Genomic DNA, 17,241 nt, shown 5'->3' on the forward strand with positions numbered 1-17,241 from the left:
ATAAACAGAACACTCCACCCAACAGCACCCAGGTATACTTTCTTTTCCAACCAACATGAAACATTCTCCAGAATAGACCACATATTAGGCTATAAAGCAAGCCTTAACAGAATTCAAAATATTGAATTATTACAAAGCATCTTTTCTGACCATAAGGCCATCAAAGTAGAAATCAATAACAGAAATAGCAAGGAAAAAAAATGAAACACATGGAAACTGAACAACACTTTGCTCAAAAACAACTGGGTTATAGAAGAAATTAAGGACAGAATAAAGAAATTCACAGAATCAAATGAGAATGAAAACACATCCTCCCAGAACCTTTGGAGTACAGTAAAAGCAGGGCTCAGAGGTCAATTTATAGCAATAAATACACAGTCCAAACAGAAGAAAGAGCCAAAATCAAAACATTAACCCTACAACCCTAACAAATAGAAAGAGAGCAGCAAAAGAAGCCCTCAGGCATCAGAGAAAAGCAAATAATAAAAATTAGAGCAGAATTAAATGTTGTAGAAAATAGAAAAACAATTGAAAGACTTAGCAAGACCAAAAGCTGGTTCTTTGAAAAGATAATAAAATCTGGCCAAACGGGCAAAAGAAAAACGGGAGAGAAAGCAAATAACCCAAATAAGAAATGAGATGGGCAATATCACAACAATCCCAACTGAAATTAAAAGAATCAGAATACTATGAAAAATTATACTCTCACAAATTTGACAACCTAGCAGAAATGGACAAATTTCTACAAAGACACTACCTACCTAAACTAACACAAACAGAACAACTAAACAAACCTATAACAAAAGAAGAGATTGAAAAGATAATTTAAAAACTCCCAACAAAAAAAGCCCTGGCTCTTGACAGTTTCCATGGAGAATGCTACCAAACTTTCAGAGAAGAGTTAACACTGCTATAACTAAAGGTATTTCAGAGCATAGAAAATGCTGGAATACTCCCAAACTTATTCTATGAAGCTAGCATAACCTGATACCAAAACCAAGTAAAGATGCCACCAAAAAAAAAAAAATTAAAGACCAATACCCCTCAGGAACATAGACACGAAAATTCTCAACAAAATTCTAGCCAATAGAATTCAACAACTTATCAAAAAAATAATTCACCATGACCAAGTGGGATTCATATCAGGTATGCAGGCATGGTTCAGTATTAGAAAAACAACGTAATCCATCACATAAATAAATTACAAGACGAGAACCACATAATCTTAACAATTGATGCAGAAAAGGCATTTGACAAAGTCCAACACCCATTCATGATAAACATTCTCAGCAAAATAGGAATAGGAGAGAAATTCCTCAACATAATAAAGGGCATGTATACAAAGCCAACAGCCAATACTATCCTCAATGGAGAGAGTCTGAAAGCATCCCCCTTAAGAACAGGAACCAGACGAGGATGTCCTTCATCACCACTCTTACTCAGCATTATGCCAGAGCAATTAGGCTAGAAAAAGAAATAAAGGGCATCCAAATTAGTGAGGAAGAAGTACAAGTATCTCTGTTCACAAATGGTATGATCTTATACGCAGAAAACCCCAAAGAATCCACAAGACAACTACTGGAACTAATAGAAGATTTCAGCAAAGTACCAGAATACAAAATAAACATACAAAAATCAGTTGAAGTCCTCTGCGCTAACAAAGAGAACTTCAAAGAGGAGATCACCAAATCAATACCATTTACAGTAGCCCCCAAGAAGATAAAATATTTAGGAATAAATCTAACCAGAGACATAAAAGACCTATGCAAAGAAAACTATAAGACACTATTGCAGGAAACCAAAAGAGACCTACATAGGTGGAAAAGCATACCTTACTCATGGATAGGAAGAGTTAGCATTGTGAAAATGTCTTTTCTACCCAAAGCGATCTACGGATACAATGCAATCCCAATCCAAATTCCGCTGGCATTTTTTAATGAGATGGAGAAACAAATCACCAACTTCATATGGAAAGGGAAGAGGCCCCAGATAAGTAAACCATTACTGAAGAAGAACAAAGTGGGAGGCCTCACACTACCTGATTTTAAAACCTATTATACTGCCATAGTAGCCAAAGCAGCCTGGTACTGATACAACAACAAATACATAGACCAGTAGAACAGAATTGAGAATCCAGATGTAAATTCATCCACCTATGAGTAGCTAATATTTGACAAAGGCCCAAAGTCCATTACTTGGGGAAAAGACAGCCTCTTTAATACATGGTGCTGGCATAACTAGATTCCCATCTGCAAAAAAATGAAAAAAGACGCATTCCTCACACCATGTACAAAAACTAACTCAAAATGGATCAAAGACCTAAATATAAAATCTAAAACAATAAAGATCATGGAAGGAAAAATAGGAACAATGCTAGGAGCCCTAATACATGGCATAAACAGAATACAAAACATTACTAACAGTACACAAACACCAGAAGAGAGAATAGATAACTGGGAGCTCCTAAAAATTAAACACTTAACTCATCCGAAGACTTTGCTAAAAGAGTCAAAAGACAACTTACAGACTGGGAAAAAAAAATTGGCTATGACAAATCCAATCAGCATCTAATCTCTAAAATCTACAAGATACTGTAAAACCTCAAGACCAAAAAGACAAATAACCCAATTAAAAAATGGGCAAAGGATATGAACAGACACTTCACCAAAGAAGACATTCAGGCAGCTAACAGATACATGAGGAAATGCTCGCGGTCATCAGCCATTAAAACAAAACAACAACAACAAAAAAAAACCAATTGCCTTCGAGTCAATTCCGACTCATAGAGACCCTGTAGGACAGAGTAGAACTGCCCCCATAGAGTTTCCAAGGAGCACCTGGCAGATTCAAACTGCTGACCTCTTGGTTAGCAGCCGTAGCACTTAACCACTACACCACCAGGGTTTCCATCAGCCATTAGAGAGATGCAAATCAAAACCACAATGAGATACCAGCTCACCCCAGCAAGGCTAGCATTAATCCAAAAAACACAAAATAATAAATGCTGGAGAGGTTGTGGAGAGACTGGAACACTTCAACACTGCTGGTATATGTCAAATGGTACAACCACTTTGGAAATCGTTTTGATGCTTCCTTAAAAAGCAAGAAATAGAAGTACCATACGATCCAGCAATCCTACTCCTTGGAATATATCCTCGAAAAATAAGAGCCCTTACACAAATGGATACATGCACACCCATGTTTGTTGTAGCACTGTTCACAATAGCAAAAAGATGGAAACAACCTAGGGGCCCATCAACAGATAAATGGATAAATTATGGTGTATTCACACAAGGGAATACTATGCAACGATAAAGAGCAGTGATGAATCTGCAAAACAGCTCATAACATGGATGAATCTGGCCTGCATTATGCTGTGTGAAATAAATCGCAAAAGGACAGGTATCGTATGAGACTGCTATTATAAGAACTCAAGAACGGTTTAAACACGGAAGCAAACATTCTTTCATGGTTATGAGGGTGGGGAGGCAAGGAGAGGGGTATTAACTAACGAGATAAAAAAAAAAAACTAGATAGTAGACAAGAATTAGGTGAAAGGAAGGACAACACACAATACAGGGGAAATCAGCACAACTGGACTAAACCAAAAGCTAAGAAGCTTCCTGAATACAACCAAACACTTAAAGGGACAGATTAACAGAGGAGGGGTTCTGGGGACCATGGATTCAGGGGACATCTAGGTCAATTGGCGTAACAAGGTTTATTAAAAAAATGTTCTGCAGTCCACTTTGGTGAGTGGCATCTGAGGTCTTAAAAGCTAGCAAGTGGCCGTCTAAGATGCATCAGTTGGTTCCAACCCACCTGGTGCAAAGGAGAATGAAGAACACCAAAGACAGAAATATATGAGCCAAAGAGCCAGAAAGGGCCACATAAGCCAGAGACTCTATCAGCCTGAGACCAGAAGAACTAGATGGTGCCCTGAGAAGGAACACAACAGAGAGTCCCTGACAGACTAGAAGAAAAGTAGGGTGCAGAACTCAAATTCTAGTAAAAAGGCCAGACTTAATGGCCTGACCGAGACTGGAGGGACCCCAGAAGACATGGCCCCTGGACTCTTTGTTACTGCATGACAATATCCATTTCTGAAGCCAACTCTTAGACAAAGATTAGACTGGACTATATAAAAAAAAAAAATGATACTTGTGAAGAGTGTGCTTCTTAGTTCAGGATACATGAGACTAAACGGGCAGCTACTGTCTGGAGGCGAGATGAGAAGGCAGAAAGCTGGTTGAATGGACATGGAAGATACAGGATGGAAAGGAGGAGTGTGCTTTCACATTATAGGGAGAGCAACTAGGGTCACATTACAATGTGTTTATAATGTTTTGTATGAGAAACTAACTTGAACTATAAACTTTCACTTAAAGCACAATTTAAAAAAAACGTGGGTAAGTTTTGCAGTCTCTAATGAAATAGTGCATTTCACGCGTGATCATCAAGAGCTGTGAAGATCATTAGGTGAAAAGGTGATGGGCAGCTTTACAGTGAATGCATCAGGCTGACAGCACTGAACCTATTGATCTTTCTATGTTAATATTCACATAAAGGGAGACAGCCAGACTTACGGCCTCCTGATGTGATGGGGTGGGAAATGTACAACTTCACCTGTGATGCTTTCTTGCCCCCAAATTAAACCTGTATCTGCTCAAGCATCTACTTATAAATACCAGTGCATAGGAAATACCAAGGACAAAAAAAATGTGTGGACCTTGTTTTGGTCCTTATTCAGACAAACCAACTGTTTAAAAAAAAATTGAGACAGGGAATTTGAGTACTGACTAGATAGTTGTTAATACTAAGAATTTCATTGTTAATTTTTTAGGTATAACAATGTTTTTGTAGTTAATGAGGGTTTTTGAAAGTGTTTACATAGAGAGATGCATACTAAAGTATTTATTGCTGAAATGATAAGTTGTCTGGAATTTGCTTCAAAACAATCCAATGTTGTGTAGGTTATAGATGAAATAAGTTGACCACGTGTTCACTTTTTTGTTGAAACTGAGTAATGAATGAATAGGGATTCATTATACTATTCCCTCTTTTCTAGTTTTAAATGTTTAATAACAAAAAGGTTTAAAATATTAGATGACCTGTTCTTCTAATTAAAGTTAGATTTAAAAAATTAACTTCATTTGTTTCATTTTTACAAAATTAGAAAATTAAGATAGTTATTTTCTTAAAATGTGAGCTATACTCTTTTCAAAAGTTTGTGTTGTTGCTAGTTGCTGTCAAGTCAACTCTGACTCATGGTGACCCTATGAATGACATAACAAAACATTGCCTGGTCCTGCACCACCCTCACGATCATTGGTATGTTTGAGTCCATTGTCGTGGCTGTCGTGGCTGTCGTGCCAGTCCATTTCATTAAAGGTTTTTCTCTCGTTGGCCTTTTACTTTACTGAACATGATGTCCTTTTCTAGCAGTTGGTCCTTACTAATGACGTGTCCAAAGCAAGTGAGTCAAGGTCTCACCATTCTCGCTTCTAAGGGACATTCTGGTTGTATTTCTTCTAAGACTGATTTGTTCGTTCTGTTGCAGTCCATGATATATTCAGTATTCTTCACCTACACCACAGTTCAAACATGTCAGTTCTTCTTTTGTCTTTCTTTTCCATTATCCAACTTTTGTATGCATATGAGGTGATTGAAAAGACCATGGCTTGGGCCAGAACTTAGTACCAAAGTGACATCTTTGCTTTTTACGAAAAAAAACTTTAAAGGGGTCTTGTGCGGCACATTTGCACGATGTAGTATGTCATTTGATTTCTTTACCGTTGCTTCCACGGACGTTGATTGCCGATCCAAGTAGAACGAAATCGTTGACAGCTTTAGTTTCTTCTTCATTTATCATGATGTTGTTTACTGGTCCAGTTGTGAGGATTTTTGTTTTCTTCACATTCAGGTTTAATCCATACTGAAGGCTCTAGTCTTTAACCTTCATCAGTAAGTGCTTCAAGTCATCTTCATTTTGGCAAGCAAGGTTGTGTCATCTGCATATTGCAGATTGTTAATGAGCCTTCCTTCGATGTTGATGCTGCATTCTTCTTCATATTGTTCAGCTTCTCAGGTTACTTTTTCATCATACAATTTATATAGGTGAAAGGATACAGCCCTTCCTCATGCCTTTTCCAGTTTTGAACTGCGCGGTATTCCCTTGTGTTCAAATGATTGCCTTTTGATCCATGTACGAATTCCCTGTGAGCACAATGAAGTATTCTGAAAACCCTGTGGATCACATCAGAAAGTTTAAGTAAAAACTATTAACCTTAATTTTTAAATTATGTATATTATGAATCTACACAATATACTCCATAACGCTTTATGTATTTTGATTCTAACACAATAACTCTCAACTTTTTCCATCAGTAACGTTGCCTCATTATAGCAGGAAATGAGGGTGCGAGAAAAAGGTGAAAAAGAAAGGTAAAGCTGACTAACCACAGGTTGCAAACCATTGTTCCACTCTGGATTTTTATTTTTTTAGAAGAATATTAGACATTAACATTATGAATTTAAGACAGTTTTCACTTACCATTCACCTGGTGTATTTGCCATAGAGAGTGCCTTGAATACTTTCCAACCACCAACCACCAAAGAGTATGAATCACCCTCTGTGTATTGAAAATATTGTTTTGAGAGGCTTTATCTTGAGCCCCATTATCATCATCATTTCTCTTCTCATTCTTTCTAATAGACTGAAATGTTAGAAGACCTTTCTATTCGCATCTCCACTTTGACTGGTTGGAAAACCTATTGTGGGATGGGCTTAAACAGAAGTGAAGCTTCCCTATAATTTGCGGAGATACCAGAGGGAACTGTTTGCCTCATTTTGTCTAGTACTACATCCTTTTTGATCTTTCCCTTCCCATATGGTCTTCTTAATATTTTATTCATAGATTCAAAACACTAACATACAAATGCTTTTGTCAAAGAATAGTATCTTCTTAAATGTGTTCACTTGTAGTCCCATGAAAGTTACTTTAATTGTTGGTCTATTCTCATATTTCCTGTTCTTCTAATTTTTTTGTGTGCATCAAATTAATAATTTTTTATTTAGAACGCTGGTCAAGTTATTTACTTATATCTTACCTTTTCCTGGAATGCATACCCACTGCCTTCATAGGTTCTGACTCATAGCAACCGTATAGGACAGAGTAAACTACCCCATAGGGTTTCTGAGGCTGTGATGTTTACAGAAACAGACTGCCACATCTTTCTCCCTCGAAGTGGCTGGTGGGTTCAAACCTCCAACCTTTTGGTTAGCAGCCAAGTGCTTTAACCACTGTCCCAACAGGGCTCCTTTAGACAATTGTTATAAGGATCTAGAAAGATGATATATTAGCATAAGGGAAAAGTGCAGTGAAACATTGAAAAAATAAAGATGAGAACAAATAGAGCCAGGAGTGAGATGATTCACCACAATAGCTGGTCTCACATTTTACCCTAAACTTTCTTTTTTCTAGCAGCCAACCGAAACCAAGAATGCATTTTTGTACCGCACTTTGTTTTCTTATTGCTCATGATTTTTTAAAGACTAAGATTGTAAAAGCACATCCTGAGAGCATGGCCATTTTTTTCAGGTAAGGTGTCACTAAGAGGGAAATATATGGGTCAGACTCTGGGCCTTTGGCCTTTCCCATGTTCAATGGTACATCAGACCTGCCTTGTTCACTCATTCTATTAGTCATACCAGTGATTGGGTTTAGAGTGGAGATGGATTGGCACAGATCCATCACCACTAACGGAAGAAAACTCAAGGCTCATGTCCTGTTACTGATAGGTTAGGAGCAGCTACATCCTACGTGAAGGAAGTAATTTTTAATTCAGGTGCCCTTTCTTTTCTCTAACCACATTATAAAATTCTTTGCCCTGTATCATTTGTTATACCTTGTTTAGTTCAAATTATAGACAGTGCACCATTTTCGAGGGCAATTGAAAGTCATAAAATACACACACAAAATAAACTACAATTGTGGGCCTGTTGCCACATTTTCACTTTCCCCAGCTGCTGAGATTTTGGGAATAGTCTTCGTGACTACTGCCTATCCAGATTGAAAAAAAAAAGAAAGCCAGGAAGAATTAATAAGTGGTAATTTCTCAGGAAGGAGCCCTGATGATGCAGTGCTTAAGCGCTTGACTGCTAACAGTAAGGTCTGTGGTTCAAACCCACCAGCCACTCCATGGGAGAAAGATCTGTCAGTCTGCTCCCATAAAGATTACAGCCTTGGAAACCCTATGGGGCAGTTCTTTTCTGTCCTGTAAGGTCACTATGAGTTGGAAATTGACTCAACAGCAATGGGTTTGATTTGGGTTTGGAATTTCTCAGAAGGAAATAAGTCCCCCCATCCAATAGAGATGATACCGTGATAAAAAGAACATAGAAAGGATTTTCAGTCAGTGAACAACCATGAATTTGGGGGAACGGTTTTTGGGTTGTTTTTGTAGAAGTTGATTGTGAATGGACACTTCGATATTAAATTTGGAAATGGCTCCCCAAAATAAAGTTAAATACCAAGAAAGATGCTTTCAGAGTACTGTTGCTAAGAAATCCTGGCTGCCTAGGCTAGTGATTTTTTAAACTGGAGTCCTCAGACTATAATGTGGTGTTTAGGGATATCTGCTGGCCTTCCACCTCCGCTCCTCTGCGTCAGCCACGCAAGGCAGTTAACCTTCATTATCTGTTTTACATAGTGGGCTTCCTATCTTTGACTTACGGAAATAGCCTAGTGGAAGGATAAAGAACTAACCACATATGTTTTGGGAAGAATAATGTGACATATTGTTTAATTTTGTCTTAACTGCTGTAGTTATTCTGTGACTGTAAGACAGAGAGTAAGTCTCTGTTAAATGTAAAGGGTTTATTTCCTGGTCGATCCTTATCTAACTAAAAGTGAGAGATGCAGTTCCTGCTTCCAAAGCACTGGAAAGTCAAAACTAATTGTAACCTCTCAGACATTGTTGGTAGGTGGCTTGAGTTCTTAGAACATCAGAGATGCTTTATAAGAGCCCTCTGTTCCATCTTAGCTCTCTAGACTCCACTTCTCACTATTCCAATTGTAAGTATAAATGAGCTCAAGGATGTTCTTGCTGAGGACAAGGATAAAGAGAAATTTGATCTGCCTACATGGTGAATGCTTTGAAGACCTGGGTCTTCCACAGGCATTACATTCACATTCTCAAGAATACCTTCAAGAGCACTGAGGAATTCAAGAGAACAGAATGAGCTTTACCTAAGAACGTGCTAGAAAGTAATGGACTATTTTACACACACACATTAAGAGGAAAAGAAACTGAGCAAAGTTTTAAATGTACCTAATTAAAAAGCAAGGCAAAGCAATACTAGATAGAAATAAAATATTTTAAATATGTTATATTAATCTCTATATCAACTACAGATTTAATTATAGTTAATGAACATATAGAAATCTAAATGTTCAATTGAGTGGATTATTCCATTAAGGTAATTTGTTTTAAATTTATCCTGTAACACTCCAAGTAGAAACTGTAACTTGAGAGTCATTAATAGCTATTTTGACAGACTCCTGGAAAAAAAAAAAAAAAAATGCCAGGTGTATAATGGGAACTATGGAGTGACCTGGGAATTATGGAATGCAGCTTCTATGTCTAAGAGGATCCTGAATCAGTTCATTAAAAAACAATTTGTAATGCCTAGAGGTGTTAAGTAATTGCAATGTGAATTCATTGCCCTAGCCTCCCCTCTCCCAAAAGCCAAACAAACCAAATTTCCTTTACAAAAAAACAGGAACTGAGAAATGGACCTTGAAACCAATTAAAAAGTAAACTTACAAAGATTAGGACAATAGGTTTAAAAAAAGCAATCGTAGTGAACTGTTTGAGAGTTACCAGAAGCTTTGACAATGAATTTAAAATCCAGAAAATCCACACAGTTGGTAATGGAAGAACTTTGATTAGTAGAATAGTAAAGTCCACCAATAGCAAAAGAAAAAGAGGAAAAGTAATTTTTAAAATGAGAAAAGCACAAATTGAAAATAAACCATAATGAATTCACAGAGAAAGAGAGAAATGCAGTTTGAAATTTATTTATTTGAGCTGCTGAGATTTTCATCTGTGAATGTGTGGGAATTCTTTAAATATGTACAGAAGAAATGTAGAACTTCTGTGCGGAACTCAGAACTTATGATCAGAGCTCAAAATAGTAAAACCGATAGGAAATTCAGGAGTAAAAAGATGAAAAAAATAAAAAGGAAAAAAAGGAAAGTCAGGCCAAATACATTTTTCAAATGTTCATATTAAGTTTAATAGACATATGATCAATAAGTATTCACCTATTAATTGCCTGTATTCAAGAAAGGAAGAAAACTTAAGAATCTATTTGACATCAGCAATGATATCTCTCGTTCCATGTGCTCTTCTGAATCTAGCTTGAATTTCTGGCAGGTAGATATGATTAAAAAAATATATATGATATATAGTATTTTACATTTTATATATATATATATATATATATATTTCTTAACAATGACTTAAAATAAAGCACTAAATTTCACAGTATTATCATGTTCTAATCTCAGACCAAGACCTGGTTCTTTTTTCAACAAGCAAGTAACTCTTGGATCTTGTCCCAGTTTAGCCTGTCTTTTAGAAGAGCAGTGACAGCAGCTTGATGTACTAGTGATAGAGCCCTATCTAGACAAAGGAGAAGGTGAAGGAAATGACATGTTAGAGTTACTACATGGCTCTGTTGAATCCTCCACTACCCCCTCCCCTGGTGTTTACCCACTGGTGTCCACTAAATAGGTAGGCTTTTGTCAGATGCAGAAGAACCAGGAGGAAATTGGTCACTGACTTAACTAGTAGAACATTTTCAAATATATTCCTGTTATAGGAAATGATACAAAAAAGTGAAAATAAACTGAGTGTTAAATTTCATGGGAGGTATTTTATATATATATATATACACATATATGTTATGTAGTCATATGGTACCTGAATATGCTATTCTGGAATTCATGGAATTCTGAAAGTTTCTAGACTGTTTCCCTGTACATTCCACCCCCAAAATAGCATTGAAAGTGTGAGGCAGCCTGGTGTGTGAGAGAAATGTGAGTAATTAGAAGTGGCAAGAATGTAGGGTTTGTTTGGGGAAGAGGTAGAAAGTGAGGATGGGCAAACGAGAAGGAGCCAGGTGGTGGAGGGCCACAATTGCCATACTAAGATGTTTGAATTTCATGCTGTATGGAGCTGTTATGCATTACAGCAGGAGAATGACATCAGATTTCAGCGTTTGAAAAAATCACTACAGCAGCAGCATGGAAGAGAGCCTGGAAGGATGAGAAATCAAAGTCAGGAAGACGAGTTAGGAGGCAGACTGAAAGAATGATCCAGCCAAGATAGGGTGACGGGATGAAGGTTTGAACTGCATGGGTGGTTATTGTTGTTAGGTGCTGTTGAGTCAATTCCGACTCTTATTGACAGAATGAAATGCTACCCGGTCCTATGCCATCTTTACGATCATTGTTATGCTTGAGCTCATCGTTGCAGCTACTGTGTTAATCCATCTCGTTGAGGGTCTTCCTCTTTTTTTGCTGACCTTCTATTTTACCTCTTTTTTCGCTGACCTTCTATTTTACCAAGTATGATATCCTTCTCCAGGGACTGATCCCTCCTGATAACATGTCCAAAGTATGAGATGACGTCTTGCTATCCTCACTTCGAAGGATTATTCTGGCAGTACTTTTTCTAAGACAGATTTGTTCATTCTTCTGGCAGTCCGTGGTATATTCAATATTCTTTTCCAACACCATAGTTCAAAGTTATCAATTCTTCTTAAGTCTTCCTTATTCATTGTCCCCCTCTCGTATGCATATGAGGTATGCATATGACATAAAAGAGCTGAACAGGAGTTTTCAAAGAGTGGCACCAGAAGACAAGTAACGTATTATAAAGAAGTGTACAAAGAAAGTGTTAGAAAGCCAGAGGGGAAGAACACGCTCAGCATTTCTCAAGCTGAAAGAACTGAAGAAAAAATCTAAGCCTCGGGTTATAATATTGAAGGATTCCTTGGGCAAGATATTGAACAACACAGGAACCCTCAAGGGAAAATGGAAGGAATACACAGAGTCACCATACCAAAAAAAAAAAAGTTGGTCGACATTCAACCGTCTCAGGAGGTAGCATATGATCAAGAACCGATGGTGACAATGGTAGTAGAGATGAATGCATAAGGTGATGTTTTAAGACCTGCCATGTGCCAGAGACTGTCTTAGGCTCTAGGGATATATCTGTGAACAGGGCAGACTCTACTGTTCACGTGGGGCTTGTATACTAGTGCGTGAAACAAACAATAAAATGACTCCTCGTTCTTTAATTTGAGTGACTAGGTGGTAATAACTAAGCAGGAGCCGGTTTAGGGGAAAAGAGCTTCAAAACGTTAAATTTGAAGTGTGTTGTATCTGATATCTAGAGGCCCTAGGTGGCGAAAATAGTTAAGTGCTTGACTATTAACTGAAAAGTTGGCAGTTCAAACCCACCCAGAGGTGCCTCAGAAGGCAGTCCTGGCAGTACACTTCAGAAAGGTCACAGCATTGAAAACCCTGTGGAGCATTTCTACTCTGCACACGTGGGGTTGCCATGAGTTGGAATTGACTCCAAGCAACTGACAACAACAACATATCTGACATGCAGTGGGAAATACAGGTCTAGAGTTAAGGAGTGAGGTATGGGCTCTTTTTAGACAGCTTGTTTGTATTCACTGAGATTAGTTTTATGACACCAAACAAGTTGCCATCAAATCTGTTCAAACTCAGGGCAACCTCATATATTTTTGGTTGCAAACAACAGAATACTTTCTGGCTTGTTTAAGCAGAAAAGGAACTTATTAAAAGCTATATGTGTTAACGCACAGAATCTCTGGGAAGGACAGAGAGTGAGATTCTGTATCTGGGTGTCCAGGAACAGTGTGCACTGCCACCACTGCGTGCCAGTCCTGATGCTCAGGACACCACTACTCCCCCTCACATGGCTTCCCCTCTGGCTCAGGCAAGTCTGAGCAGGCTGGTTTTCTGACTCACAGTATGGGAAATTACTAAAATAGGGCAGGCTTTCAGTGACATTAAACCAAACCAAACCCATTGCCATCTAGTCAATTCCAACTCATAGCAACCCTATAGGACAGAGTACAACTGCCCAGTAGGGTTTCCAAGGAGTGGCTGGTGGTTTTGAACTCGCCAGTCTCTTGGTTAGCAGCTGAACTCTTAACCACTATGCCATCAGGGCTCCTTGTTCAGCCATAAATGTCCAACAAAGATGTTTTTGCCTCCATTTGGGTCTGTAAATGAAAAAAAAAAAAATTTATTTTACATGTAGAATTTTACAGTGATTACTTCATATTTTCATGACATATTGTGATGAGGGCATGGTGTCTGCCTTAAAATAAAGCTGTTATTTTTTACATTAAAATGAACTTCCTTGATTTGTTAGTTTACTAATAAACTTGCTTTTAATGTTGTCTATGATCTGACCAGAAGTCCCAAACTTATGCTTAGATTGCATTCTAAAAAGTTGTTGACAATTAAGTTATTGGACATTGTGAATGCATCTTCACATTGAAACAGAGTCATAAAGGATGATTCAGTTCTTGTATATTAAAATGTGTTCCACTTTCCAATAGAAACTCCTAGAATACAAGCTGCTTAGCTTCTTCAAAAGAGAAGTAAAAGAGAAAGGGACAGAGTTGTGGGCAGAGTGCCTCAACATTGTAGGCATTCATTAAAAGCTGGGGAAGTATTTCTGGGAGTAGATGGAAGGAGAGAGGAGAAAGGACGGAATAAGTCTGTTTCTAACATGGAACTGCCTCTACTTAATAAAATGGGTTAAATTCAATGACTTAAAACAGCATTCCAAGATTACATGTATTTACTGTCCAATTCATGAATCCTAGAGTGGAGAACAATTTGAGAGTTGTGTAAAGTGAGTAGTTCAAAAGGGAAATAGACTGTTCTGAATAACATATAATGATCAGTTATTACACAGAATTGTAGAATTTAGTGTGAAGGTAATTGGGTTGAATATATAGTCTTCAAAATACGCCATAGAACGTTTTCCCTTTTTTTTTTTACTCCTCAATATTAGCTTATTTTCCTAATTATGTGCATCTCCACTTAAAATAGGGCACAAAAAGACTTCCCAATGCCTTCACCTATAAATGCTTTCTTGTAGCTTGGTGACCAAAGACCTTTTCAGCAGCAAAAATACTGTTTGCCTGATTGTCGCACAATGAAATTATTGGAGGTTCTTATCTAGGGTTTGAAAAGAGTAAGTTGACCTGCTTGAACGTAGTAATAACTGATCACTTATATATACATGATCTTCCAGAACAATGAAGAACTTATTATTACTTTTTCACAATTTCTGTTGCAACAAGAATGTATATTAAGCATCTGCTATGCTCCAGGCAATGTGCTAGGCACTCAACATAAAGAGGTGAGCAAAATGATCATAGCCCTTGCCCAACTTGAGCAGTTAGCATGAATTATATCCTATTACTATAATTTTGAGGATAAAAGAACCTTGTAAACATATTTAAAGTCTTTGTAAGTTTCAAACTCAAAAGATAAACATTCGTGATACTCCCAAGAAAACTGAAGTATATTAAGCACTTCTGAATAGCAGTTTGATTTAACTTTTGTGATATTTAAAGTTGTATGTCAGCTTGGCTAGGCCGTGATTCTTAGTGTTTTGGCAGTTATACAATGATGTAATAATGTACTTATCCTCCATTTTGTGATATAATCACATCCATGATGTGATCTGATGTGATCAGCCAATTAGTTGTAAGGGGAGTTTCCTTGGGGATGTGGCCTACATCCAATATATGTGGATGTTCTGGCAAAGCTTGATGGCTTTTGCTCATTCTGGATCCTGCATCTGGCTCATCATCATCTGACCTCCAGTTCTTGGGACTTGAGGCACTGGCCTGCTGTATTGCCTGCTGATCTCAACATTCATCAACCTCCACAGCTTGTGAGCCAGCATTCTGCCGTCTTACCTGCTGATCTTGGAATTTATCAGCCTCTGCAGTCTGTGAGCCAACAGCCTGCCATCTCACCTGCTAATCTTGAATTCATCAGCCTGTACAGCCAGTGAGCCAGCAGCCTGCCGTCTGACCTGCCGATCTTGTGTTCTTCAGCCCCTGCAGCTACCTGAGTCTGGAGAAGCCTCCAGCCTGATGTCTTACCCCTGACCCATGGACTTGGGACTTGTCAGCCTCTACAACTGTGTGAGCCGTTTTCTTGAGATAAATCTCTCTCTCTCTCTGTAAATCTGTGTGTATATAAATCCACCAGGCGCTCCTTGGAACCTCTATGGGGCAGGCAGTTCTATTCTGTCCAGGGTTGCTGTGAGTTGGAATTGACTTGACGGCAATGGGTTATATATATGTATGTGTGTATAAGCTTCACTGGTTGGTGCAGTGGCTAAGACCTCAACTGCTAACCAAAAGATCGGCAGTTCAAATCCACCAGCCAATCCTTGGAAACCCTGTGGGGCAGTTCTACTCTTAGAGGGTTGCTATGAGTTGGAATTGACTCGATGGCAATGGCTTTGGTTTGGTTTTTATATGTGTATTGTATTTTGATATTGACATAAAATATGAACATTTTGATAGGAACACAGTTGGGAAATATTAACCTCATTGCTTAAAAAATTAAGTAATAGAATTAAATAACAAAAACAGATTAAAGAAAAACTGAAATTCAGTGTAGGAAACCACTTTTGGAGCCACGAGAATCAGATAACCTGTCCTCAGGATCAAGAATCATGTGCCATTACTGATATTTGACCAAATTATCTTTTTTTTTTTGTACTGTCAGTCCCTTTTGACATCAGTTAAGAGTGCCATGGATAAAGGAGCGTCACCTGAATGCTGGAGAAGATTAGCATTAACTGAGTGACTCCATTCATTGGGAGCATGTCCCCCCCCGCCTCAGTTCAGGGTCCTAGATGTAAACTGTGATAAGGGAAAGGCAAATCACTCACAAAATTGAAGTGCAGGGACTTCTTACTGAATCTAGGGGTTTTAACCACTAAGAGTTTCATTAACAACTTAATGATCTAGGAAAGATACCAAGGAGTTAACAAGAAGTTAAAATTGTAGAACACCGAAAGGATTGCGACATTCATCTGTTCTGTGTCCTTTAATTTACAGTGTTGTCTTCAACTCAAACCCACATACCTTTTTTTAATTATTGTATGATAATTACTACAAAACTAATATGATTTTTCTGGTTTCCAAAAGAACCAAAGTGTACAAATGTGTAAAAAATAAAGTCCTTGTGGTCCAACAATAACATCTGCTAGCACTTTGATTTTTATTTTTCTAGACTTCTTTCTAGGCATATCTCTGTGCGTGTGTGTGTGTGTGTGTGTGTGTGTGATACAAAAATGGGATCACAAGCTATTCTATGATATACCACAGCAGTTAAATGCCTGACTTTGGAATCAGACCATCCTGGGCTTAAATCCTGGCTCTTCCAGTTACTAGCAAAAGACTTTGGCCAGAGTCCTTATCTGTAAAATGAAGATGATAACGTACCTGTTCATAAAGTTGTTATGAATAGTGTAAAGAAAATACATGTGAAGTGCTTAATCCGGCATTTAATAAAAATGTGTAATCATTCAGCCTCCGTTGTCCGTATGTTGTACCACGCTGCCCTCTTATCACCATGCTTTCCTCTGTTGATTGCGGGACAGGGGGTTGGAGAGTGAGGCACAAATGTGTTTTATGCACACATTTTTTTTTTTTAAGTAGGTACTGTATAAACTGAGGAAAATGTATAGTTAAAATTTTATCCTGGCTTGTAAAACCTATCTAACAATCTATATTTTCATGTAAAATTCTGTTATATGATTAAAATTTTTGTAAGACTAGATTCAATTCAAAACTGATCCCATTAACAAAATGTAGTATCTAGTGCTTCTTTTGAAATTAAATGAATCAACTTCTTAACGGCGTTTTCTATTTCATCTTAATGTATGTGTAGTTTTCATATTATCACAAAAAGTAGTATAGTGCATCATAAAAGTACCACACATATCCTACTTAGTTGTGCTGTTTTATCTTTCTTATTCAAGAAGAATTTTATGTCACTTTATAACTTGCTTTAATTTCCAAGAATAAACACATTTTTGTCCCAAGTTGATATAGAAGGCTAAACATTGTCTAAAATCAACTTAAAGGAC

The 17,241-nt window shown here is 37.7% G+C and overlaps 1 protein-coding gene across 14 annotated transcripts in view; it reads left to right on the forward strand.

Annotated features, from left to right (window-relative positions):
• Nucleotides 1–17,241, forward strand: part of PKP4 (plakophilin 4) — a 312,885-nt gene that overhangs the window by 190,918 nt on the left and 104,726 nt on the right. The gene's annotated exons all lie outside the window — the stretch shown is intronic.

The sequence above is a fragment of the Elephas maximus genome, chromosome 6 (genome assembly GCF_024166365.1).
Source record: "Elephas maximus indicus isolate mEleMax1 chromosome 6, mEleMax1 primary haplotype, whole genome shotgun sequence".
NCBI lineage: Eukaryota > Metazoa > Chordata > Mammalia > Proboscidea > Elephantidae > Elephas > Elephas maximus.